Source organism: Toxotes jaculatrix, chromosome 2 (assembly GCF_017976425.1).
Source record: "Toxotes jaculatrix isolate fToxJac2 chromosome 2, fToxJac2.pri, whole genome shotgun sequence".
Lineage (NCBI taxonomy): Eukaryota > Metazoa > Chordata > Actinopteri > Toxotidae > Toxotes > Toxotes jaculatrix.
In genome coordinates, this window is record NC_054395.1 from 12,323,630 (window position 1) to 12,337,905 (window position 14,276).

At 40.9% G+C, this 14,276-nt stretch overlaps 1 protein-coding gene and 1 non-coding gene across 3 annotated transcripts in view; one reads left to right on the forward strand and one right to left on the reverse strand.

Annotated features, from left to right (window-relative positions):
* sema3b (sema domain, immunoglobulin domain (Ig), short basic domain, secreted, (semaphorin) 3B) overlaps positions 1-14,276 on the forward strand; it is a 73,202-nt gene that overhangs the window by 25,910 nt on the left and 33,016 nt on the right. Inside the window, exon 1 of one of the 2 annotated variants that reach the window (XM_041051716.1) lies at positions 13,995-14,178. The exons of the other annotated variant lie outside the window; for it this stretch is intronic. The gene's annotated coding sequence lies outside the window, so the exon portion shown is untranslated. Of the gene's footprint in view, positions 1-13,994; positions 14,179-14,276 lie in introns of those variants that run through there. 2 annotated transcript variants of the gene reach the window in all.
* trnal-caa lies at positions 2,141-2,213 on the reverse strand. The gene has a single exon. It is a non-coding gene; the product is annotated as a tRNA-Leu (tRNA).

Here is a 14,276-nt window from a genome sequence, read left to right on the forward strand (position 1 = left end):
TGGTCTAATGTCCATTCCTTGTGTTTCTTAGCCCAAACAATTCTCCTTTTCTTGTTGTTCTTCCTCAGTAGTGGTTTCTTTGCAGCAATTCGACCATGACGGCCTCATTCACGCAGTCTCCCCTGAACAGTTGATGTTGAGATGTGTCTGCTACTTGAACTCTGTGAAGCATTTATGTGGGTGAGGCTGGTAGCTCTGATGAACTTATCCTCTGCAGCAACAAATTAACTCTTGACAAGGCACACCTGTTACCCTGGAATGAAAACCATTCCAGGTGACTACCTCATGAAACTGATTGAGAGAATGCCAAGAGTGTGCAAAGCTGTCATCAAAGCAAAAGGTGGCTACTTCAAAGAATCTAAAATAAATAAATAAATAAATAAATAAATATTCTGGTTGATTTAACACTTTTTTTGTTAACTACATAATTCCATATGTGTTCCTTCATAGTTTTGATGTCTTCAGTATGAATCTACAGTGTAGAAAGTAATAAGCCTTTACCTATATGTAATCATACCTTAAATGTAACACCACTTTCCAAAAAAGTCCTCTGAAGTCTAAAACTGGTCCTCACAAAGAGTACAAGTGCCTGCACACACAAACACAGACAAATCTGTCTTCTTTTCCACATCGTCTTCTTTATCTCTCATCTTATTTCAGTTAAATTTGCCTTGAGGAGATGTATAATGTAATTCAGCCAATTCACATTAAAGTAATAAGACATGAGGAGATGCACTATACTGTCTTATTTCTGTTGGAGCGGGTTTGCTGCGGTTGCAGTAAGGAGGCAGCAGGCTGTGTGTTTAATGTGTTCGGGAGTAGTCGGTTTGGCCAAGTTGGCTGAGGTGTCTTGGCGTAAATGCTCTTGTGGTTTCATTTACACAGAGAGAGGGACTGTGTCCCTATTTATCTGCCGTATGAGGCATATCAGCACTGCTGGAAGGCCTCTTGATTGATCACAGTCTGTGGTTTGAACCAGGTGTCCATCAGAAGGAGTGATGGTTGATGCATCCTTGTACTATTTCACAAATTAGGGGGGAGTTTGGACAAAAGTGGAGTTAAATCTAAAGGGATAAACCATTTAAAAGATAAACATTTTCACTGGAAGTTCTTTCCACAGAAGATATAGTTCCTGTAAAAACTATTAACATGTTTTTATCCAGTCTAACAGGGACACTGTTTCTGGAAGCAGATGTTGCTGTTGAGTTTTATAAATGTAATTTTTAATGCTATGAACACCACAAACAAATCTCACCTTTACCAGAATATAAAATGTCACTCCAGTTTAGTGTTTAATTCTTCTTTGCTTTTGTCTTCTGACACAACCTACTCAAAGGATGGCACTACGTCAAAGATAGCTCTTAGACTTTCTGGGTACAGTTTCATTGCAGCTGCTGGATGAGGAAAAGCTTCTGTACAAGCTCAGAGAGACAGTACAGACCGAGAGCTGTGGCTTACAAGTTCCACATGTTTACACTGTAGACAGCAAACCGAGGCACAAAGTTGAAGTCATTATGACTGTGTAATTAATCTTTTTAAAGAGCTAAAAGCTAAGAGGGAACAGTGTGTGTGACTTGGCTGATATTTGTAGAGCATTAGCTTGATCCATCCTGTAACTGACAGTGAGTGTGTGTGCTGTCTTCCAGGTCGATTGTGTCCTGTCCCAGTATGGATGTTCTGTACTTGTTGATCAGAACTGGCTCTTGTCTAGCGTCTTCTCCATTTCTGTCTGTTGTCTTCCCTCTGGACTGCAGCATTTTTCATTCCCATTTCTTTTTCCTTTGTCGTATATATTCATTGCCATCCATATTATAAGATGCAACAAGGAAGATGTTTTCATGTGGCACTCACCATGTGTAACTGTCACCTGCCGAACCACTAAAGACGTAAGCGGAAAGATCCAAAACAAGATCATGCAGTGGATTAGGCAGGATTTATGGTTGCTGTCTTGTTATGATTTATAGAAAGTTATTAAGTAATATAACATCCTAAATCTTATCTATTGCCACTGTCATGTCATGTCATCATCTGCCACTTATCTGGGTACAGGCCCAGGTCATGGGGGCAGCTCCTGCCCAATTCACAATGCACCGAAGTCCCATGGCACCTCCACGGGTGGTGAGCCCATGGGAGGTGGTGCCACCCGGAGTGGGATTCAAACCCACACCCCTGAGAGGTTGAGTCTCATGCTCTACCAACTGAGCTAACCGGGCAGCTTATTGCCATTGTTATCTTTAAAAGTGCCCAATGGACTAGATTAAGATAATGATAATGATGTCAAATGTCTATATGTATCCTAGCACCAGTGTTTCTTCATGTTTGTCAGGATGACAGCTTCAAGTCATGTCATGTTAAATCCACTTTTCACATTTGTGTTAACTATATTTGCAAACAGTATGTTCTCTTAAAGGTCCCATTGTATGGAGTCATTATGTTCTTAATGTGATACATTTCCTGCAAAGACAGGATGTTAGGGAAGGTTAGTCATGAACAGAAAGACAGTTCTTTCCTTTTGTAAAAGCATGGTTGTTTCAGACTTACTGGTTAAACCTACTTTTGCAGCACAATGTCTCTGCCCTCTGATACTTCTCTGTCCTGATGCACTGTTTTGCAGGAAGTAACACTTTTCCTTGAATTTCATGGCATCTTTAACTTATGGCTGAATTCATGCGTCACACCAAATACAAACCCAGACAAATGAATGTGGCTTTCTTTTGATTATATAGTGTCTCATCCATGGACATTTGTCTAGAGTGATTGTGATATCTTCGATGACTGAAGTTGTGATTTGTGCAATCACCTGCATGCTGCACATTGATTGCATGTCTCAGTATGTGACTTTGAAGCTGTATGTTAAGAATAGCGGCCATCAGCCACAATTCAAACTGCAACTGTCATTTCTTGTTTCTCCTCTAACTTTTGGTCTGAGTATCTCTTTCATCCTTCCCTCTTCATCCTCCCTCTCTCTTCAGGTTTTCATGCTGCTCAGAGTTTACACAGCTTTGTTTTTTCCCCTTGACACGTTGGCTCCAAAAAGAGGGGAGGAGTGGAAGGAGGGAATGAAAGTTGGGGGGGGTGGAGAAAGAAGAAGAGCTGAGCCAAAACAGAGGGAAATGACAGTTTGTTTGGTCAGGACAGCCTATTACTTAGAACGCTCTAATCTTCCTCCACTTGGCCGACTACCTGTAACCTCAAACAAGATGGATGGAGCGAGCACAGAGGCAGAGGCTGTGGCACAGAAATGATTTCATTTTATTTGTGGACTAAGTTGTATATTTGACCCATTTTAACACCATAAATAGAATAAACTACCAGGTTCTGCTTGAAATAGGCACAGCACAATATTTCCATAAATTATGGCCTTAAAATAGGGTGACACACAGCTACCAGTGGGCCAGCATTTATAGACAAAGATTACAGACTAATGCAGAATCACAAATACATTTTTAACATTTTCTGAAAAGCTGTGTGATGTCTTAATAATGCCTCCTGTCTGCCAGCTGTAACTGGACATCTTGAGCTGATGTGCTTGCCTAAAGCAGAAAAAAAGTATTTTCTATCTTTAGCTGACGCTGGCTTCAGATGAAAATAAAAGTTGTTGCATACTGCTTCAAAAATATATAGATTCCAGATTTTATTTTAGTGTGTTTAGACATTTTTTAGTGGGTGTGTGCAAGTGTGTTTAATCTCTGTGACTTTGGGGCTATGTTAATGACAGCTGTTGCCTCTGTGATAACGAGGTGATTTCCCATGTTTCCCTGGCAACCTAAAATCACACCCTGTGTCATCTAGTGTGTGTGTGTGTGTGTGTGTGTGTGTGTGTGTGTGTGTCAGGCTGGCTGACAGGCTCCTTTTTGCCTTGCTTTGTGTCTAGAATAAATGTGGACTCAATTGTTCTTCAATTACTTTGCCATTCAAATGAGTGCTGCTGTTAAAAAAGTCTTTGTTCTCCAATCGGGATTTGTATAAGGTCTTGGATAATTTTAGGAGCATTAAAATCCTAAACATGTTAAAGATTCCTCTTTGGGAGCCAAATTCATATTATGACTTGGAATAAATTTTCCATTATACCTGTGAAAAGTAGCTATTCTCTGTAACTCTGTGGATCAACAGAAAATTAAGAGATGTGACACTGCAGTTTTTCCTGTGCAGTCAACATATTAGAAGGTTCAAAGAACTGATACTGTGTGAATTATCCTGGTAAATTAAATTGAAAGTTAACTGAAAGGTGGTCTCCGCAGTTTTTGACCACTGTGTGAACTGTTGTTTGATTTGCCTGAGCTTGTGGGTGGGAATCCAGTGAAGGATTACATTCTTGTCGCTGCACAGAAAAGTCACGTTGCTTGGTTGGAGCACCTGCACAGTTGTGGGTGGATCTGACAGACAGTCCATGTGTCATGAACGAAGCACATGTCTGTCTGCAGCCTTTCCCAGAACGACTGCGGAGTTTGCAGTGACAAGAGTTGTGGACGTTTGAAATGAACGAAACAGGGACAAAAGTCTGCAATAAAGTAAAAGAAAATGTAAAACAGAAATGGTAGGAGTGTGTGTGGGCTCTGCGGTTTTTATATCCTGTCCTCTCCTACTCTTTTCTCATCATATAATCTTTTTTTTTTTTATGTTTATGAGATTTCCTGTTCCACTCCTTTATCATCCTCCTTGTTCTTTGCCAGCATTCTGGTTGTAAGAAATAACTTTCCAGGTGTGTTATGGGTGTCCTCAGTTGCTGTTTGTAACTTTAGCCAGAGATACACAAGGAGATGAACCCCAAAATGTTATGGCATTAAATCTGCTGCATATCATGTCACCTTCTACTCTTATATCTACCTCCTCTCATGGATGTTGATTCATACATTCACTCCCCTTCTTTCATCTGCCCCACTAACTATCTTCAATTACTGGTTGATGGTGGGGATTTCTGGCCCGCCAGACACAGACGGTGCTCCACACACCTGAGAAATATGTGCAGATGCATGTGTGTGGTGGGAGATTTAAGTGTTTGCGACTGAGCAGCTGTTTCGACAGCCTAAATCTAAAAGTGAAATCGCAATTATGGCAAAGCTGAAAGTGCTGCCACCACTTTTGTAATCTGCTTTAGCAGTGATGATCACAGGCTGTGTGTTTGATTAGTGTCTGCAGGTGTGTGTGTGTGTGTGTGTGTGTGTGTGTGTGTGTGTGTGTGTGTGTGTGTGTGTGTGTGGTTGCTCTCCATGTCTGGCAAAGGGAAGAGAACTGCTAGATTTTTTGCATGCCTCACTTTGGGAGAATGATTGTAAGTGAAGGTTTACATGGTCTGGTAGTGTTTACTTAAAGGTTTTGCTGATAGTGTGTTGTGTACAGGGAGTCCAAGATAGGCAGTAATTTCTTCCCACCAGTGTGATAAATCTCCAGTGTTTTGACACACTCACACATTTTGCATTTGAAACTTAAAACTTTTAAATATGATTGCGAAACCTGAAGTCTGTACCTTAAACAAAGCCATTTTTCAAAACCCTGTTTACATTTGGTTGTATCTCATTTAAACGTTTGAGGTGAATGCAGAATATACCAGTTATATGCCCTGGTTACATGTTGAAATATAATAAAGGCAGAGCAGTTCTGAACCTCACCTGTTGGTTTGATGGGTTCAAACAGACTAATTTTAAGGTCTTACACTTCTTACACATTAGCTTTGATATAACAGGGTTCATAAATGTGTGTGACCCCTCTGTTCTTGTGTTTACTGTTTAAGTTTTATTTGAAAAGCTAAAAAGAAAAATGTGAACAGCAGAAAATCCCATTTTGCCAAAACTGGGTTTAAAATTAATTACTACAGTTTCATATAATGTGATTCATAACTCTACCCACTGTGTTCACAATGAAGCCAGTAGTGCCAGACAGTGTGCTCATATATTTCACATATTGCGACAAGTAGAATCACCTGTGTGTGTCAGGACCGCTAATGTTCTCGTGAAATCTGCTCATTGCCGAGCTTCTCTCAGATTTCCCCCGGGGGGGTATTTGCACACTCACACACTAATAACTGCACAATCTAGAGTCTCAACAACCCATTGGTGTGAGTGTAAAGCTATGTGTGTGTGTGTGTGTGTGTGTGTTTTTAATCCATGGTGGTGCTGAGAGCAGCCTGTCTGGTTGGATCAGTGCCCATCAGGATCAGGAATCATTTCGTTGGGTCTGCTCACAGCTATCACGTCTCAGGCCTTAATGAGGCAGCACAGTGTGTGTGTGTGTGTGTGCTATCACATGCAGCCTATGTGCTTTATCGGCCTGCTTTTCAGCAAAAATGTCTCTCCAAATCCATGTGTTTACACAGCCGAACGTTTTTAACGACAGTTTGGATTTTAAGATTTTGTCTTTAGAATCACGGGAGTAAGAAAATTTCTGTCAGTTAATATTACACATTTCAGATGCATTAATCCACTGCACCCTCTCTTTCTGTCCTAACCAGTACAACATAACTCTTATCTAAAAAATGTGCAGTCAGAATACTGACATTGTTGCAGGTAGATGAGCTGCTGACTGATATTCTTCATTTTCTTCATCAACTACTACTGAGCTGCTTTAGCCCTAATTTAGCCATTTAGTCCATTATAATACATAACTTACAATCGTCAGCATGTTTGACAATGAAAAATGAATGACTGATCACAGCACTCATATTGATGTACATGTATGTTACCATGGTTACCAAAGGAGTTCCATAAACATAACAACAACATTGCTTAAACAGATAAGTTATTAAGATTGCCTCATATTCACAAACATAAGGCAGTGGATGTATTGGTAGCAGATGGATTTATTAGTAGTTTAGCTTTTCAAATTATGCTAACATCACATATCTGCTAATCACAAATGGTTGGTCTGTTTGCTTTCAGATTACAAATGAACCTCACCAGAGTCCACTTGGAAGTGGACCGAGACCTTCTTTTCAAACAATTTCTCAGTTTGGTTGTTTGGTCCAGGGGAACAGATGCATGTGTGGGCCTTTAAAACTGTAAATCTCAATTTATATGTCTGTGTGCGGGCTGAAGTTTAAAGATTCTGTCTTTTACTAGGTGATTTCCCCAGTCTTTGTCTTTCATCCATCTTCACTGTGATCTGTGCTGAATTCTCTCAAAATAGCAGCAGTGTACTGACAGCACAGGTCTGATTAGAGTGAAGCTCAGAATTACAGGGCCTGTCGAAGTATGTCAGGCAAAACCAGTCTATGCCTGTAAATCTGACACATCTAACTCTTGTGTCCATACTTGATAAGAAAGGGTGATTGTTTAGTCTGATTTTGTTAGTTTACAGATTTATTAATACTGTATCAAGTGTTGTTAAGACAAACCAACAACATGATCGAGACTTATAGCTACATTAAAAATGCTTTACAAAACAGATCAACTGAGACATTTTGTCTAAGAAGAATTGCAGCTGTTTGTATTACTAAATATTAGATGGAATGATATTATCAATTTATATCAGACATTATGAATTTATTGTTTCGTTCACTGCCTCTAGAAGCAGGCCTTCAGTGGTGATCAGCCAATTAGATGTAATAGTGGTGGGAACTGGTGGAGAAATGTGCATTCCACCGAGAAACAGTGCTTATCGCAAGTGTGTGTATGTGTGTGTATGTGTAGAAGAGAAAAAACCATGGTCATTCAAGGTGCGGTAATCCACTCAGTGACCTTCGGCACCTGCTCTGAGGTGTGTGTATGTGTGTGAAAATGTGTCACTAAAGCCATGCCATGCTTATGTTTGAAGGTGGTCTTATCCACCCGCTGACCCTCTGAGCCAGATGGTGTGTGACTGCATGCCTGTGAGAGTGTGTGAGATTGTGTCCCACCTCTGAGTCTCCTGGCACCGCAGTCCGTCCCCACACCCACCCATACCGGCCTCCTGACATGCTAACCCGCCACCCCCTGTGTCCTCCATCCTTTCAGTTGGGTGTGATCACATCAAAGTGAAACAGGGAGGATTACAGGTTTCTGTGCCCCAAGGATTCCCAGGCCAGGCCCTTCCCTCTCACTCTCTCCCTCTAACTGTAACCCTCTCTCTCTTTTCCGCTCCTGTCACTCTCCTCTGGGGCCCCTGTAATCCCTTTGCTGTCAGGAGGTCAGGGGACCATGTCATGAACAACCAGTCAGAACACTTATAGCACAACTGGATATGGATAGCTAGCTAGCTGAGACTGAAAACAAAGAGTAGTTAATGTTTCCGAGTCCGGTCTTTTGTTTCCTCTGTTTTTGGCTACTTTCACTTCTTCTTTTCCTTCCTTCCTTCATCTGTCTTTTTACCCTTCATTTTTCTTTTTCCACTTTCTCTTTTTTATTTGTATCAGGTTGTCGTCACCCACATGCTTCTTCATCAGAAAGCCCAACAAAACCACCCAAAATGGCTTTTTGTTCAACCCCATCTACACTCAATTGTTCGTTTTCAGTCCCTGACGCACTGCTGTGGTTCCTATTAAAAGACAAATTCATTGCACACACGCACAAACACACATGCACACAGGCACAGTGAAGATTAGTATGGTGTTACAGCTGGTGGAAGGGGCTCCGTTATCGTAATGATGCTAATGATCCACTTAGTACTGGTATTTGTTTTATGTTGGCTCAGCATGTGACACCCACAGAGCCCTCAAAACACACCAAGAAAGAGGAAAGTTCTTGGTTGTCTCAGTGGTATTTCATGCTGCTAATTTTACAAGCATGGCATTCAGGCCCGGATATTTCTGCATCTGCTGAGCAAATGTTTATAATGCAACACATGTAGTGTTGGCAGGTGTCATACCACCTCAACGTCACATTCATTTTACTGTTCTGGTTGGCCTGCTGTAAATACATGCCATCTGTATCCACTGTTCCTCCTTTGCTTTTGAAGAATCTGCCTGACTCTGCATTTGTGTGTGTAGCCTTGTTGCTACACCCTGATTCCTTCCTCATCAGGGTGTAGCAACAATGTGATATTCCTGTGTCATCTCAGTTATCCAGCTAAATTGAAAGAGACATTGAAGAGATGTGACAGAAGCATGGATGCTGATCATGATGATCTGAGCAAGTCTGTAGAACCCTGGGTGAATTCCCTGTGGTCCATCTTAATTAGAAAGGAGATGAACATTCAGCCTGCTCACCTGTCATCCAATTACAACCACACATTCACTGGCCACGTCCTTTCAAGGAGGTCACTCTCAAAACTGGCCATGTGCTCTCCGACACCAGGGAGAAGGAAATCGAGCTGGGGGCCGCTGAACTTCACAGCCACAAGCCAGAACACATCTTGAGATGTTGAAATTACCATTTGAATTCAATATTTTGCTGAGGCATTCTCTTCCAACAATAACACTCTGCTTCCACAGCACTTGTGTTAATAAGCACAGTTTTAAAAGTTAATATGGTATCATTAATTTCAATGAAACATGACCTTCCAACACTGGAGGACTTGTATTTTCCTTTTATTGTGGGTGTTTTGCCTGAGGTTGCCTTCAAAAATGATTCATCGCCACATTAGTATTAGTGCAATATGCTTTGGTAGTTGGAATACCTAATTCTAAATACCTGGAAAACCTATTCTGGGATCTGGTCCTTAGTGTAAGAAGCCAACTTCCAGTCTGAGTGTATATTTCTGTTTAGCACCACAAGCAGCAGGTACCCAAGCTTTTTGGCCGCTGCTGTTGTGCAGCTACGCTCAGGTTAGTGTTACTTTAGCTCCTGAGTAGATTAAAAAAGCTTCCTTGGGAAAATGTTTGTACATCCTCTGGAAAATGTAAGCACTATAGAACCATGTTTTTGTAATGAAATAAACAGTAGTGTTTTTGTAGGACTGTTGTAATCCAGAGTGAGAGCGCGTGTCTTTGGTGGTCACAGTGTACAGCGTGTATTATACATTCTACTCATTATATAACACAGAGTCAGTACATGGTTAAGCTAATCATCTTATGAGACCAACAGACTTTGTTTTCAGTCATCCACAGAAAAAAACAACAGTTTTGTCTCATGAAATATGCACTCAGTCTGGCTCAAGAATTTCCTCATTTTTTGATAGTGGATGTTTCCTATTTATTAAATTAACGCTCATCAGATCTAGAATGAGAAGTTCAGGGTTATCAGAATTTTGTTTTCTCTCTCTCTGTAAAAATAATAGAATAGATTCCCATTTTGATTCAGTTCAGAAATTCTTTTCTCAAGAGAGGCTCAACAACTTTGTCAAAGGTAAAAGAGCACATTCTGGAAGCACACAATTAGCATTGCACAAACAGTTTTAAATAAGTACAGTAATTAGAGCAGTCATGTGAGCATGACTACTTGTCTGATTATATAATGTAAAACACATGACATAAATCAATAGTATCCCTGACATCTTATGAAACCAGTGAGCTCTAACTATGGTAATCAACCCAACCCTGCCGAGACACTTAAACTTTGCAAAATCATCTGTTGGTACAAATTATGTAATGCTTCTGTGTGTTTTATTATATATCACTGTATGTATTTTATGTATTCTTTTAAATCAAAAGAATGCATGTCCCAAGCTAAGATACAGGCTCAGGCCAGAGTCCAAACCTTCCTGAAACAAGTTACAGCTCAGGCTGATGATGATATCACACAAAACACTGCAGAACAGCATACAAAACGTAGTAAAGTATGAATTAAAGGAAAGCTGTGACTCAGGTTATAGTCAGGAGTCAAGAGGTTTAATTGTTATGACACGGCACATTCTTGATGCTGAGCTAGTCACTCATTTCCCTGTAGGCCGACAACTTAAGATGAGATATAATAAAATAAATATCAGCTTTACACCTTTAGACTTTGATTTCTCTTCTGTATATACATTTTTAGAACACCTACATTCAATGATAAATAGACCTTGAGACCACAGGGGGAGATTCCTATGTGGGAGACGCCGGCCTGATTGAGGTCCCACCACAATCTAAAGATCATTTTGGTTCATCGACTTTCAATAAAACAAAGATTCACTAAGATGCTATTAGGAAACAGAGGCCTCATCTGCTTCAATAGCACAGAAGCTTCAGCTGAGACAAAAGCCTTTGTCAGGATCACAGTGCTCACTCTGCAGCCTGTAGAGACATCAGACTGGTTTATGACAGACAGGTCAGCAGGGGGCGGGCAGTAGGCTGAAAACGTGCGGCACAAGCACCCACACACACTCACTTACATCGATCGTTTTAATTGTGGGCATGCACTTTCATGTGCACGAAAGGGTTTAAAGGACTGAAGGAAAGTATGCATTGTGTGTAAAAGTGCAGGGATACTTGGAGACGACACACACACACACACACACACACAAATGCATGCATATAAACAGTGAACCCCCTAATGTGAGACCCATGACCTCTCCCTCTCCCAGCCCAGTCAGAGTGGGTTTCTAGGTGAGCGTGTGTTTGTGTGTGTGTCAGTCAGTGTTGCCAGGCACAGCGCCGCACCTGCCATTGGAATGAAGATTAAAGGAGAGGGGCAACTGGGAAAAAGACGGGCACACGCACAGAACGCAGTATAATTGTGAGTGTAACACTGTTAGAGATTTTCATAGCAATACACTAGTGTGTTTTTTCATTCTGCGTGACTGTAACATGATGCTGTTTAAAGAGATAAAAAAACATATTTTTGAGTTATGTCTACTGAAGTCTCTCTGACAGGAGGAGCCAGATGTGACACAGTCAAACTGTCACAACTGCATGGCCAGTACAACAATGTGCACAACAATGTGGACCATGTGGACTGTGATATTGGAGCAGAAACAGCACTGTACAGCTTCTATGCTGAGATGAGAAAACCATTCAACATCATCAAAGCTCTCTAAAGCTCCCTCAGGAGTGTTGCATTTAGTCATATTTTTGGGAAACGTGTTTTGAACACGAGCATAGCCATATCAGTGGACAATAGAGGAGTGGTTTATGCTGCAGGAGCTCTCTGACTAGTTGAATGGATGCTTTCATACTTTTTTCCCCTCGTGAAAACTTGTCATCAAAGGAACACATTGTAGCTAATTGTATTGAAGTTAACCACAGCAAATTTTCTCGGTAAAAAAAGAAAAGAAGCAAAATTTTACAATCACCTATCAAGTCTACAGGGGTAAGTGTGTGATATTCAAAATCTTTTGGCTTGAGTCCAACTGGATGTGAATTAAGTGAGGTAAAAAGTTGCTAAACTTCACTCTGGCATGTATGTGGCTTCTCAGAATCTGGTCTTAAACATGGGAAGAGACAGTTTTGTTCTTGTCTTCACGTCACTTTTAAACAAACCTTCCTCCTTCCTGTTTGTGTTTTTCATACACTTGTGTGTTCAGAGGCTGGCCATCATGAATAGCTGACCCATGCTTCAACCTTGATATGTTCAGAAGATGATGTAAACCCTCATATGGTATAATCGTATGCCAATTACCCTGTTACTATATGCACAGTAGCTTATCGGGCTTCATGTCATCCACACCAGCATACGGTTACTCTCTTGTATCTGGAAATCTCTCTCTTTGTTTGTGTATCTCTCTGTTTGTGTTTGTAGTGATTTTTATCCAAACTGCTCTGTTATCTAAATACATCAGTATCCTCTCTGCCAAAGAGATTGTTAAGTCTTTTGAGGGAAGTCATGAGTCTGCCAGAATAAGTGTCAAGAAGATTCTTGAGTCTAATTTTTGACTCATTTGTGACTTGAGGCATTGATGCAATGTGCAACATCAGTGATCCTGGTTCATCACATGTCACACTGTGTGAGGTGGGTCCATTAAAGTCTGGGTCTGATCATACAGTATCATTTCTGAGGCGTAACGTAACGCAACGTAGCGTAACCTAAGTAACTCCAATTTTAACTTTTCAGGAAATAGGCAAAAAGAAAATGTGAGGTAATGTACATTTCCATCAGACTATTGCAGAAGAAGAGTTCAGAACAGGACAATATACTTAAACGTGTGTCAGTCAAATCTCAGACAATGGAAATATGACATTTAGGTTTGTTTCATGTATTAATTTGAGGAGCAATATTTAGAATCGAGGATTTCAAAGATCAAAGATTTCACCACCTTTCTCTCACAACAGCCCAAAACCCACAATGTATAGGGGTTGTTGAAGACAGACCCAAGTCCAAGTCACAAGTCTATATAGTCTCTGCTGATGTACTAATGTTTAATGTTTTTAATAGACGTTAATTGAAGTCACTGATCACAGTGATAGACTACAAAGAAGAAAAAATGTTTTAACCAGGTACCAACACAGGCATACAGTAGCCTCATAACACACTGAGAACAACACAGTGATGTCCCTGCCCCTTTCCATTCCCCTCCTCTTACCTCCCACCTTTCCCTCCTCTCTTCAACCCCTCCCTCCCTCTCCCTCTCTCTTTCTCTCTCCCCTCTTGAATTAAGTCCATTATTCCTGCCTGCTCGCCCTCTGAGCACGTCTACTCTGCTCAGCTCCTGTGAAAACTCTGTGTGTGTGTGTGTGTGTGAACTCCTCGCGTGTGTGTGTTAAGAAGAGTTTTATGTGTGTGCATAGGATTGTGTGTTTTTCTAAGTGGAGCTGGAGTGGAGCTGTTCATCAGTGGAGCTGACTGCAGACAGGGGAATACTCAGATCTCACTGTGCTGCCGTTTAGCTTACACACCGGCTGCCATTTGGACTTTTTTTTTTTAAAGTCTCACTGGACTTTTTCGCACCAAAGTGGGACTCTGCCGCTGCTCTCTTTCTGCCTTCTAGGCACCATTCCCATCACTGGAATTACTGAAAAGATTTTTTTTCACAGTTTTGCAGGAATTTCTACCTGCCCCAAACTTAATTTCTTTCTTTCATCCTTGCAGTTTGTGGAGTTTAAAATTCAGTTGTTTTCATCTGATTCCAGATGAACCTCTTTGTACATTCACCTTGAATTCAGACATGCTCAAGCTTGAGAATGGGTCTTTTGCAAACACATAAGAAGAGCTCAGTGAGTGTTTGTAGGTGTATATACACCACTCTCTATACTGTGAGTGTATAATCAAGAGGCTTTATCTCATACGGGCATGTTTATTTTCTTTTTTATTGCAATGGAAAAACTATGAGAGATTAAACTGCAAAAAAGGAGTACTGTAACTATGGAAACGGCCAGTGCTGTCAGAGGCATTTTGGGCTCAGGTGGATGCTGATCCCAACCCGGAATGATCTGAACTCTTTTGGAATTTGGTTCCCCTGGCAACGGATGGACAGGTGAGTTCATTTTGACTGCGGTCCAGTTTGGAGCATTTAAGGTCACTGCTTAGATCTTTGAAGAGTTTTCAACTATCATTTCAAGTTGTCATCAAGTT